Below are 13,091 nucleotides of genomic sequence, written 5' to 3'. Positions count from 1 at the left end.
CAGCTTTTAGAAAAAATATTGGAAAGCTGGCTACATTAAATCCTTACTTTGAAAAGCAGGTTTTAGTGCATGTCAGGGAAAGTGAAATTTAATAAAAAGTTAAGAATAAAACTTTGGGCAATTTTAAGGCATATGCAATTCCTAAGAATCCTCAGTTTTTAAAAGATTGAATATTTATTTATAAATAACATCTAATAATATATTATTTATAATTTATTTAAACCCATACTAATACTATTTTTGGAACTGTTATTTTTTATGAATTATTAAGTTGCCTAATACTTTGAGCCTTCTCATCTTGAGGACTGAATTCAGTTTTCAGTCATTTCTAAGCTTATATTAAAGTCTTGGATCCTGGCGCAGTGGCTTACATCTGTAATCCCAGTACTTTGGGAGGCCGAGGTGAGTGGATCACCTGAGGTCAGGAGTTCAAGACCAGCCTGGTCAAACATGGCAAAACCCCATCTCTACTAAAAATACAAAAAAAAAAAAAAAAAAAAAAAAAAAAAAAAAAAAAAATTAGCTGGGCATGGTGGCAGGCACCTCTAATCCCAGCTACTCAGGAGGCTGAAGCATGAGAATTGCTTTAACCTGGGAGACGGAGGTTGCAGTGAGCCGAGATTGCACCACTGCACTCCAGCATGGGCAAAAAGAGCAAAACTCGGTCCCCAAAAAATAAAATAAATAAATAAAGTCTTGATCTTTAAAAGCCTTGGATGACTACGGTTTAGAATTGACTGAAAGAAGTGAGTTCTGAGTCAGGAACCTGTGTGTGACTTATGTTGGAGGAATAGTTAAATCATCATTCTAGATCAGGGCTGATAGGCCAGTTCTCTAGGATGGGAGCTTCCAGATTCCATGACTGCAAATGTAAGCAATTTTGCCAGCTACTTCACTCAGTAATATTGTGCACAGCATAATGTGAGCTATGAGTCTACTTTCTCTCTAGTTCAATTGCCTCATTCCTCTTACAGTGTGGGCACATCACAATGCTGAGAAGGATTAAAACAATATTTTCCATACAACATAACTCTTAAACTTCGTCAGTAGTCAATGAAGAGACAGTAACAAGACTGGAGAGAAAAACAACCATGAAGGGTTAGTGTTGAATTTACTAAAAACATATGCAATTGAGCAATATTATTGACATAATAATTTTATGACATATCCAATGTAATAAGGATTCTACATGATTTTCTGCACATCGACAGACTTCAGAACTAATTTCTGAGCAAGACCCAGGAATTAGGGTCTATTAGAGTTGGAAGAAACATATTATGCTTCATATTTCTTTTGTAGCCTCATAACTCCTAGTGAGGAGTAATTTCCCCCTGCCTTTCTTTCTTTCTTTGCTTTCTCCCTTCCTCCTTCTTTTACTCTTTTTTTTTTTTCTCTTTTCTTTTTTAATAGGACCAGCCCCAGTGAATTTGTGAAAATATGAGATTAAGTGTGTGGGTCTCCCATATGTACTACACACTTTTTTTGTTTTTCCATTTCTCTGATACAACTGAATCAAGCTTGCCTTCAGAATCAGTCTGAGAGATGGCTGGTAAAATATTTTTGGCAAAACAAAAAGACCTGCCTGAACTTCATCCCAGAAATCTAACCTATTCCCACTCTGAGCTTTACCTTTTTGTCTTTGAACAATAACTTCACCTTTCCCTGTCTCTAACTGGACATGATTTTTATATTCTGCAAACAGAAATTTGAATTAAAATGCACATGTCTCAGGAAAAATCAGTTTTTGACTTAGAATCATTTGTGTTGGGAGTCGAAAATTGCTCTAAGCCTTTGACTTTAAAACAAAGAGGAAAGTTTGAACTATATGTGTTGAGGGTGGGGACGGTGGGGGATTGGAGTTTTGGAAGTGGGATAAATTCACAACTCAGGAAGATTAGAGAGTATGGAAAAAAGCTGGGTTTAAATTTCCTACTTCATCTTTCTGCTCAAGGCCAGCTCTGTTCCTCTTCAACTATGTGAGTGCAAATAAGAGAGGCACTGAAAATATGCTACTGACACAATCTGTTTTTCCATATTCCTTTTTACAGAATTTGCCTTTGCAACTATGGAATACATACTAACATTTTGGAATGATCTTGCTGATAGTTCAAGAAGAATGTAATCATTAGACACAGTGTTGCTAATCAACTCATCTAGTTTTGTTGTTGTTGTTATAGGGGTGGTGGTAGGACAATCATATTCCATTTCTGTTGACAGAAATCTGGTTCAGAAGTAATTATTGGCAGCATCCCTTTTCTGTGCCAAAGAAATGATTTTCGTTCAGTATAAATGTCGTAATATATGTGAGGGAAGAAGAGAGATGAATGTACCTTGGCATTCCCTTGTTTATACTCAGAACATAGCTATTCGTTAATTTTATTATGCTGCAAAGTAAAATATGCAAGTTTATCTTTTAAAATAACTCAAGAAATGACAATGAATTGCAAAAGATAGCATAAGAATATGGAGGGGCAAAAACAGAATAATTTTTTTTTCCTCCATAAGAAATTAAGCAAAATATATTAAACTTTTCTTTAAAATAAATATTAATGATCAATAATTCAATTTCTTGTCTGTTTGTGTTTTAAATCCTGCAGTGTTAGTTCTGGTTGCTTTGATATCCAGTCTGTTTTTGATATTATTGGGCTAACACAGTGGCAGACAGTTTGTACTCTGCCCAGAGCACTAAAAAGTCTCCCTTTGGAAACAGTTTGCCGTTAAAGGACTCAGAAAAATAGCTGGCTTTCCTGTTGTTATTTATAATAATCTGTCAGTGGAAAAATTGCTATTCTGAAAGAAAAAGTTAATATATTTAATGCTTTATTCAATTAGACCTATTGTTTTCTGATGGCCACCCAGAATGTTTGGAAACACTCTATAAAATTAACATGTAGGTACAAAAGACTCCCAATAAATAGTTACAACAACAACAAAAACAAGAAAAATTAACAAAGCAGCAAAATGAAAACTCATAAATCCTTACATTTCAGAGGAATGTGTCAGGAAATGTTTCCAATTTCAAATCATAACAGGTAGGAAAAATTGCCAAGGTGATGTATCATACAAACTGAACTTTAGCACTTTTTCTTTTCTCTAAATGCAGTGCAAAATGGTCTTATCTTTATTATAGTCTTTAAATAATTATTAGGCCTAATTGCCACAGTTCATAGAAATTTTAAAATTAGCAAGTGGTGCTTATCTCTCTGCAGTGCTCAGTGTTAATAAAACATGCTGCTCCATAAACACATTTCACATCATATTTGTCCATGATTATTTCATTGTTTTTCCAAGTACAGATGCCAGCAAACAAAGTGTTGCCGAATTCCTGTAATTACCAGCATTTGCCTGGATTTGGGTCCATGAAGTATGTAGTCAATCTCTATTGTCTTCTGCCTCCGTTTTGAATCTGTCCCCAGTGCAGGAATGTCAAAAACACCATTTAGCTACACAGCCTGCTCAATTTTAAAAAGGGAAAATCACATTCAAGCTACTAATTAAGAAAAGAAGTGAGCTGTGAATTAAAAAAAAAAACAAAAAAACAAAAAAACAAAAAAAACACTGCCTTCTAAAAGGCTTTAACAAGAAACTTACAACTCTGCTGCATTCAGAAAAAGAATGATCCTTATTTATCAAAGCTAAATTCTTTTATGGCAGTTAGAGGCGAGATTTAACTAACTTATTAATTTTTTTTTTTCTTTTTCTTTTTTTTTTTTTTGAGACAAATTCTGGCTTTGTCGCCTCCGCTTGAGTGCAGTGGCCAGATCTCAGCTCACTGCAAGCTCCGCCTCCCGGGTTCACGCCATTCTCCTGCCTCAGCCTCCCGAGTAGCTGGGACTACAGGCGCCCGCCACCACGCCCAGCTAGGTTTTTGTATTTTTTAGTAGAGACGGGGTTTCACCGTGTTAGCCAGGATGGTCTCGATCTCCTGACCTCGTGATCCGCCCGTCTTGGCCTCCCAAAGTGTTGGGATTACAGGCATGAGCCACCGCGCCTGGCCACTCGTTAATTTTAAAAACAGTGAAGTAAATGAAAATTCAGGTAATTTCTATTTCTTTTCTATCTTTAAATGGGAGCTTAATTGATTTTTTCAGCTGTCTAAAACTAATTCTTTAGAAGATTCTTCCATCCACTTAAGATCCTTTTGATATTTTGTTAAATGTGCATTCCTTTGAAAAACTACACTGATGCCCTATCATTCCCAGATATTTGGCAAAAATTGTCATAGAGTTGTTTCTTCAATAAAATACTTCTCCCAAATAATTTGTCTGCATGATTCTCAGAACATTTAGAATAAATCATGTTGATCACCATTTGATTTTGATCAAAATCATATGTTGATCACCAAGGGTAAATGATTTAAAATGGTAAATACCAAACAGAAAATCCTTCTTCCATGTAATATTACAATATGGAGACTACTTCTGCAATAAGGAAGTGAAAAATGCCAGTTGTAGATATAGAAGTAGAATCCAAGCAGGTTCTATAACCACATGTAGTTTGAGCGCAGGACTTATATCATAGCTTACTCTTTCTAAATTAATTATTTATTGCTTTAATGCTATATATAGATTGATAAAAAATATGAAAAGATAAGTATGCTCAGCCATACTTTGCTGATTTGGTCTAATGGAGTAAATTACAGCAGGAACAGAGTTATATTAAGCTATTTGAATACCTTATGCTTCTTTATGTTTCCCATGATACTTTGAAAGTGGTAGTCTAGACAATTGCCCTTACTTCTACTGTCATTCTCCCAGAAATAAGAAATAAGAAATACATTAAAGTCTATCAATAGCTCACCATGTTTAGGATCTCACTTTTCCTACCTTAGGACCTAGGTCCAGGGACACTTACAGAGGCCAGCCACTAGATGCTGCTAGTATTCTTTTCATTGAGTAGTATTCTGCCAAGCAAGCTTTCCATTCCAGGATGTCAAAAGACATTGAAGTTTGTCTTCTCAAATTGGCGCCATTTGACCTTCACCCATAACTGTAGCTTCGTTGCTATCTACAGTCTATTCCTTACCTTCGGTAGCAGGAATTTAAAGAGGTCTAATGTTTGAGACTTACCATTAAATCATCTTGCAAGATATTTTCCCAGTCCTTATCTGCATTTTATTTTCTTCCATGATTGCATTTCTGTCTTGGACCTCATGCAGTGCCCACGAAGGGTTGGATTCTTGGCAGTCTCCCTTCTCCCTTTACCTGCAAATTACTAGAATTTTACTTATCAACTTGATTTCGACAACTAGGTCCCTGCTGCCTTTTGAGTGTTTGCCCAGCCTTTTAACTGCTGACCCATCTGGATTTTCTACTAGTTAAAATACATGTTCTATGTATAAATTCAAAGTTAGGTCACATAGCAGGACAACGTGGCTTCACTTTCGTGCTCAAATACATGATTTTAATTTACTAGCTGGCTGAAAGAGTGTCTCTTTTTTTATGGCCACTCTTCACTCTCATCTCTTTCCAACAAGCTGTTTAGTAGAGTAAAATAGATGAAGATAATGTTCTTTGATATAGGGAATTTTTCTTTGTCCAAGATTTTGGAAATAGTCTCTCTTTTCTATAATATTAAAACTTCAAGTCTTATTTGAATGAATTTTGTTGCCTAAAAAATTACATTAAAGTTACTTATGAGATATTTTCTAAAATAGTAACATATTTGAGATTATTTTGGTAAATAATATATTTTTATTTCAAATCTCAGAAAGATATTGAACTAAAACTTCAGGCCGGGCATGGTGGCTCACACCCGTAATCCCAGCATTTTGGGAGGCGAGGCGGGCAGATCACGAGGTCAGGAGATTGAGACCATCCTGGCTAACATGGTGAAAACCCTTGTCTACTAAAAACACGAAAAATTAGCTGGGCATTGGTGGAGGGTGCCTGTAGTCCCAGATACTCGGGAGGCTGAGGCAGGATAATGGCTTGAACTTGGGAGGCAGAGCTTGCATGAGCTGAGATGATGTCACTGTACTCCAGCCTGGGCAACACAGCGAGACTCCATCTCAAAAACAACCACCAAAAAACACACACTTCAAAACGTTAATTATTCATGATATTGTATATTTCTGTTACTAAAACATTTAGAGTTTTATGTACCAGTGTGTCTGGAATTGGTGGGTTCTTGGTCTGGCTGACTTCAAGATGAAACCACAGACCCTGGCGGTGTTACAGTTCTTAAAGATGGTGTGTCTGGAGTTTCTTCCTTCTGATGGGTCCGTGGTTTCACTGGCTTCAGGAGTGAAACTGCAGACTTTCCTGGTGAGTGTTACAGCTCAATGTTACAGCACAGAAAGGCAGTGTGTCCAGGGCTGTTCATTCCTCCTGGTGGGTTTGTGGTCTCGCTGGTTTCAGGAATGAAGCTGCAGACCTTTACAGTGAGTGTTAAAGCTCATAGAGGTAGTGTGAACGCAAAGAGTGAGCAGCAACAAGATTTATTGCAAAGAGCGGAGGAACAAAGCTTCCAAGAACAAAGCTTCCACAGCATGGAAGAAGACGCTAGCAAGTTGCCCTGCTTGCCCAGTGGCCTGCTTTTATTCCCTAATTTGGCCCCAGCCACATCCTGCTGATTGGTCCATTTTACAGAGCGCTGATTGGTCCATTTTACAGACTGCTGATTGGTGTGCTTTACATACTGCTGATTGGTCCGTTTTGCAGAGTGCTGATTGGTGCGTTTACAATCTTTTAGCTAGACATAGAGTGCTGATTGGTACATTTACAATCCTTTAGCTAGACACAAAAGTTCTCCAAGTCCCCACCTGATTAGTTAGACACAGAGTGCTGATTTATGTGTTTACAAACATTTAGCTAGACTCAGAGTGCTGACTGGTACATTTACAATCCTTTAGCTAGACATAGAGTGCTGATTGATGCGTTTACAATCTTTTAGCTAGACAGAAAAGTTCTCCAAGTCCCCACCCCACCCAGAAGCCCAGCCAGCTTCACCTGTCACCAGTACTCTGCTAAACTCTGTGTACATTGTGTATTTTAAGCCACATAAACTCGTGAAGTAGGTATAATTATTCACTCTATTTTTCAGATGTAAAAAACAAAGCACAGAGAGGTTACATAACTTGCCCAGTGTCTCACAGTGGACAAGCTGTGGGTCATGAACTCAAATATAAGTTTAACATAACTTTAGTCTATAAATTAATGTAGTATGCCACCTTACCCTACTTTATCTAATTAAATTTGTTTGAAAAAATAGAATAAGAATCTTTCACTCAAATATATTCCTATGAAAAATATAAATTGTGAAGTGAGCTTTATTGAATTATTTGCTTTAAATATAAATTTGCTATCTCTAAACTGGGAGCTGGGTTCTTACCTAGTAAGATCTACTTGGTATGAAATGTCTAGGGAGTTCTTTATACAAAAACATATCTCTAAAGAAAGTTTTGATATTAAGTTGGCAAAGTTATTTTTTCTCATAAAATGCCTGAGTTCTTCAGGGAACCGATTTCTTTTAAATGACAGGTAGATCTACAATCAGACAGATTGTCCACGTTTCACTTGTGACACTGGCTGCCTACAATTTGGGAGAAATACATAGGGCCGTTTGTTCAATATGCTCTCTAAAGAACAAGTTTGATATCAAAAGCATTGAAAAATCATTGCACATGGTAATATTTATGGATTTGAAAAACACACCCTCTGTACTGGTGTTTTATTAAAAGACTACAAAGAGAGGATTTCCTTCCTAATTCTACCAATAACAATTATTATAATTTAGTTCAGTTAATAGGAAAAATAATTCAGGTGCTCATAGCTTAAAAAAATAATAAGAATTTTGTAACCTACTTCACAGTTCTCCCAACGACTCCATAGCTATGAAGAAGATAGGAACATATTCTCCAACTAATACTGAGTTTTATTGGGTACAAACAATTTGCCTAGTATTATTGTTTGGAGAAAGAAGATTCAGATATGGATTCTACCATCATGAAAATTGTTTTAGAGTAGAAGAGAAAAAACCTCAAGAGAATATAAAGCAGAAAAATGCTAGGTAACATGATAGATATCATAATATAGGTGTCAAAAGAAGACTGGTCTTCCACCTTAGATAATGTTGCAAAATAAGCCACAATTAGTGAACAATCCTTTATAATAAACACTTGAAGTGCATTTACCCGAATTGAGGGTAGGTTTCACATAGAAAAAATATTGTACATAGCATGTCAGTATTGTAATAGATTTTTAATATTGGCCATCGAATATGGTGATCTGATCAGTTACTTTTCAGTGGTTTTGTCTGATTTGGTAACATCTGAGCATAATATCTTAAGTGTGTATTAATCTGTTTAACTTGGACATTCACGGTTGACATCAAGTGAGAGGTGGATTCTATGATTAGACTTAGCATTAACTAATTGTGATAACTTTGTTAATGGTATTTGTGTCTCATATCTTTTATTTCTAAAGCGTATTCCTCAATATTTCAGAGAGAAAACTGTCTCTCTATGTAAAAGCTGAGATGAATTATTCACATAGGAGAAAAGTCTACCAAGGAAGACTGTTCTTGGAAGGGTAGGAGGGAAATAAGAAGTAAGATGATCAAAACCAAATAAGAGAATAGTCAGAGGGAGGAGCAGAACAAAAACTGTTTCCAGAAGAATTAAAGTAGGAAGTGAAAACTCTAAGTTGAATTTCTTAGGGATGAAGGATGGATCCCATCCTTCAAGGGACAATCCATCAAGATGTGACTAATGAGTGATTGCAAATTCCCACATAGGTATCATGTTTGGAACCTTGATTATAATGTCATGATGATCATCCTGAAGGAACTGTTTTCAGTGATTCAAATGTAAAAAATTGTAGCTTTAGTCAAAATGACATGAATGATTACTTTCAAATTGATAACTGGAAAAAAATTTTAAGCACGAGTCATCTGAAGTACTATTTGTAAGCAAGCAAAGAAAAAACCTATTACATAGTTTTATAAATTTAATCATTTCTAGGCATCCTTTAATCATCATAAAGATAGTAAAATTTTTAAAATTATTCAAATTTTAAAAATGGTCAGATTTTGAATGTGCAAGATCTAACTACCACATATATATCAATAGTTTGTTGAGACAAGACTTATAAAGACTTGAGATAGTTATCAATGTAAGAGTTTTTCTAATGACTCAAATATAAGACAGTACAGTAATCCAAGTTTTTTGCCATTTATTATTGTATGACTCTGGACTGGAAGATGATGTTGAAACTGATTTCAATAATGAAGGAAGAGGTAACCAGTCCGGTATAACTAAAACATGTTTTTCTGGTAAGTCATGCTTCTAAATAGCCAATACTGTAGGGGTTGTATTGTTATACATCTGTCATTGTGTCTTTTAGGGTAATTTGGTCTTCACAACACCAAGCAGATTTTCACCATGTGATACATCCCTTTGGAACTAATTAACCAGTGGTAGAAGGGTGTGTTTACTTGATACTGACTGATTAGTGAAACGATACATGGTATTGATGAATATAAACAAAAAATAATGAAGAAAAATGAACAACTATCCTCTAGATGTGTTAAACATATTAGAAAAGAAAAAAAGGTGCAGCCGGGCGAGGTGGCTCACAACTGTAATTCCAGAACTTTGGGAGGCTGAGGCTGGCAGATCACAAGGTCAGGAGATTGAGACTATCCTGGCTAACATGGTGAAACCCCATTTCTACCAAAAATACAAAAAAATTAGCTGGGTGTGGTGGCACGCGCCTGTAGTCCCAGCTACTTGGGAGGCTGAGGCAGGAGAACCGCATGAACCCTGGAGGCGGAGCTTGCAGTGAGCCAAGATCGTGCCACTGCACCCCAGCCTAGGTGACTCAGTCAAAAAAAAAAAAAAGGAACGTTTTATATAATTGGATGAGTAGTAAATGGGTTAGTAAATTTCTGACTTTTAAAATCAACTAAATGCTGAACATTTCAATTCCAATATATATGTTAACATAAAAATCACATTTGAATTGAAAACTAAATGCCAAGATAGTTGTCAAGGCCTGAAATAAGTTTTGTATTTTTTAACTTGTTCAGGAAAAAATATTGGTCTTACCGTCCATGCCTCCTGCAGAAGTAGGGATTGGTTGCAAGTAATAATAATAATATAAAATTCCTAGTATAAGCATACTAGGAAGGGCTGACCAGAGATGTCCTAATAAACCAGTAAATATATGTATGCCACTATGACTAGTATATAAAGCAAAACTCTGAAAGATACTCTGCTGCAGGAAAAATTTGAAATGTTTATGCTTTTTATGGGTTTGGGTTTTTAACTTTAAAAATTGATACTTGTTTAGTAATATGATTATCTAAGGGTAAATCACATCCTGATACCTATGTTTCTACTTGAATATCAGAATTTACCTTTGTATTTATCCTGTAAATCATACAGCTCAGGTTTGCACTCCCAGCAAGGCTCCTTCTCCATAAATCTTTGTATACATTTAATAACACGTCTTCAAAAATGAAGCAGATTAATTTACTCTAGCTCCTGTAGTTCTAAGCATGTGATGGCTTAATGACATTGGTCTTTTTTTTTTTTTTTTTGGTTTCCTTTTTGAGACAGAGTCTCGCTCTGTTGCTGGGCTGGGTGCAGTGGTGATATCTTGGTTCACTGCAACCTCTGTCTCCTGGGTTCAAGAGATTCTCCTGCCTCAGCCTCCCAAGTAGCTGGGACTACAGGCATGCACCACTATGCCCAGCAAATTTTTGTATTTTTTTAGTAGAGACAGAGTTTCACCATGTTGGCCAGGATGGTCTTGATCTCTTGACCTTGTGATCCATCTGCCTCAGCCTCCCAAAGTGCTGGGATTACAGGTGTGAGCCACCACACCCAGCCACATTGATCTTATTTTATCAACCCTACTCAGACATAGAAATCATTTAGATAACAATGATTAAGCTTCCTAGCAATTCATTTTATTTTCTTTTTTAGAGGGGAGGGTAGTTTGTTGGAAGCAAAACAGTAAAGAAAACATGAAGTGATAGAATTTGATAAATTTTAGAACATGTATAGAAGATATGAGTGTAACAGAAGTAATACATTAAAGTTTTAATAGTGATTTATTTTCATTGGGTGAAGACAAGCATAAAATCTTATTGCTTTTACTTTTTATTTATATTTTTTTTATCTAGATTGTCTGATAGCTTAAGTTTATATTCTAGTGGGGTAACTAAGTTGCTCCATGTGCATTAGTACTATGACAATCATAGATAAAATTTGCATGCAGTGTTGACTACAAGCTCGGCACTATTTTAAGTGTTTTCACATATATTAACATTTTTCACCTTCAAAACAACTTACATGGGACATGGGAATTTTTTTTCATATGAGGAAATGAGGTTGCAGAAAAGTTAGGTAACTTGCCTAAGGTCACCATAAAGTAATGATTAGAAATGTGATTTGAACTTAAGCAGTATGATTTCAGAGTTCAATTTTTAAACATGCTGCAGCATCTGGTTTTGTGTATAGCCCTAGGTATAGATTCACCTCTTTGTCACATTTTGTGTGTATGTATGTGTGTGTGTGCCTATTTTTCCTTAAGAGCATTTACCCACTCTACAATTTTAAAAGCATTATCCAGGTGTGGTGGCATACACCTGTAGTCCCAGCTATTCAGGAGGCAGAGGCAGGAGGATTGCTTGAGCCCAGGAGTTCAAGACTGCGATGAGCTATGATTGCCCCACTGCACTACAGCCTGGGAGACAGAGCAAGACCCCGTCTCAAAAATAAATAAGTACAAGCATTAAAGTCACCTCTAAACTAGAGAGCTGTTATGATTTTACCTGAGAAAGAGGAAAACTCTAAAGGAAGATACATTTCTTAATCCAGGCCTTGACAACATCCAAGTTGGATTTGGGAACATATTTAAGGTTCCCAGTCCTATTCGTCATGTGGCACATCCCTCTAGAAATTAAACACCACATACTCTAAATCTGTCAAATCTAAATATAAATATATAGCTGTGTCGCTCAAATCCTCTAGAAAAATAATGTTCATGGGATAGAGAAAACAAAGATGTATCATTTTGTTTTTAAAAATAGGTATTACACTATTTTAAGGTATAATATCAACATTTTGAAGGAATTGAATATAACAAAAATAAGTCAAGCCAATTTGCTAAATTCTCCATAGTACTTCAGTATCAGTCTTTCAGGTACAATTTTTCATAGGAAGAAAATGTCTTTCTTTGTTCCAATGTGCAGTTATGAGCTTAAAATCAAATACCACACCCCAATATGAATTTCCTTTCAAACTAACCCAGAACACTTAGTTTTGTTGATGTAAACACCATAAATGAATCTTTAATAGCACAGTGTTTTAGTTTTCTTCAGTTGAAATTCACATTCCGTTTTTTTTTTTCTTTTATAGCATGACAGAATGCAGTGCCTTCAGCAATGACGAGAAAAAACATGGCAAAGAGCTAAATTACATTGTCTACTACTTTTTTTTTTTGTCTGTCTGATCATTCAGGTTAATGAAGATCCCTTTGGGTTATCAGAGGACTCCTAACAAGAATGTTCAGCAATTTCTTTTTTCTTTTTTTTGGGGGGGTGGGGGGTGGATAAAGTCTTATTCTGTCGCCCAGGCTGGAGTGGCACGATCTCAGCTCACTACAACCTCTGCCTCCTGGGGTCAAGTGATTCTCCTTCCTCAGCCTCCCGAGTAGCTGGGAATATGCAACCATGCCCAGCTAATTTTTGTATTCTTAGTAGAGATGGGGTTTCACCATGCTGGCCAGGCTGGTCTCAAACTCCTGACCTCAGGTGATCTACCAGCGTTGATCTCCCCAAATGCTGGGATTACAGGTGTGAGCCACCATGCCCAGATAAAGTTCAGTAATTTTATAAATTCAACAGAATCAGTGTCAAACCATGATTATAAAACAGTGCTCCTTCCTTCCTTCCTTCCTTTTTTCTTTTCGTTTCTCCTTTTTTTCTCTCCTTCCTTCCTTCCTTCCTTCCTTTCTTTCTTTCTCTTCCTTTCTTTCTTACATTGTTTCTTTCTTTTTCTTCTTTCTGTCTCTTTTTATTTCTTTTTCTTTCTTCTTTTTTCTCTTTCTTTCTTTCTTTCTTTTTTTTTTTTACCCTTCAAG

This window comes from Macaca nemestrina, chromosome 6 (assembly GCF_043159975.1).
Source record: "Macaca nemestrina isolate mMacNem1 chromosome 6, mMacNem.hap1, whole genome shotgun sequence".
In the NCBI taxonomy this organism is placed as follows: Eukaryota; Metazoa; Chordata; class Mammalia; order Primates; family Cercopithecidae; genus Macaca; species Macaca nemestrina.
Note: the sequence above shows the minus strand (reverse complement) of the source record.